The sequence below is a fragment of the Zootoca vivipara genome, chromosome 13, assembly GCF_965207765.1.
Source record: "Zootoca vivipara chromosome 13, rZooViv2.hap1.1, whole genome shotgun sequence".
In the NCBI taxonomy this organism is placed as follows: domain Eukaryota; kingdom Metazoa; phylum Chordata; class Lepidosauria; order Squamata; family Lacertidae; genus Zootoca; species Zootoca vivipara.
Genome location: NC_142596.1, coordinates 13146174 through 13146971, shown reverse-complemented (window position 1 = coordinate 13146971; position 798 = coordinate 13146174).

Here is a 798-nt window from a genome sequence, read left to right as displayed (position 1 = left end):
GCGGGGAGGGAGGCAGACACGGGACGGAGCTGCGGAGAACAGCAGCAGTACAAAAAAAACCAACCACCCAAACCCTAAAAATAAATAAATAAGTTCAGATCATAATATTTCGTAGTGGAACTGAAACAGAGGGAGAGATTTCGGGAGGGTTTCGGTCGCGTGCCAGAAAATCCAGATGGGGTAAATAGAAGTTGTTCGGAAGATCTTGCACAACAAACTGGCTCCCACGCGCCCCCACCGTACTTTTTGGGGAGAAGGGAAATGACGGGCAGACGGGGAAATATTGAATGTCACTAGCATTGAACTCCACCCCAGATACTAAAGTCATCATCAACATGGAAGAAAATAAAAAGGAAATAAAATGTGGATCCTCTTGAATTCAAGTGATGTATTGCCGGGGTGGGGGTGGGGGGTGGAGATGACTACCAAACTAAGACTGAACCACTGCAAGAAAGGTGGATTTGGTGCTTTATGGCTTTGGCCCGACACAAAAGCATTGGTAAGGTTGACTTGTGTTTCTCACCCGCTCCTTGCCAGAAAGTCACGGGACTGGTTACAGTATTAAAAAACCCAGAATCAGGACAGTAAAAATCAGCCCCACCCACAACCCCCAAATCAATAATTTGCATAGCATATTACAGGAAGGACACCGAAGCCCATTATTCAGTTTTCAAAGCCTAGAGTTCTAGAAGTGCATCTTCCACAACCCATGGAAGTGTCAGGCTCACCTCTGTGTGAAGGGAGTTCCGCATACTTGGGGCCAAAATGGAGAAGGCCCTGTCATGAGCCTCTGTCCCA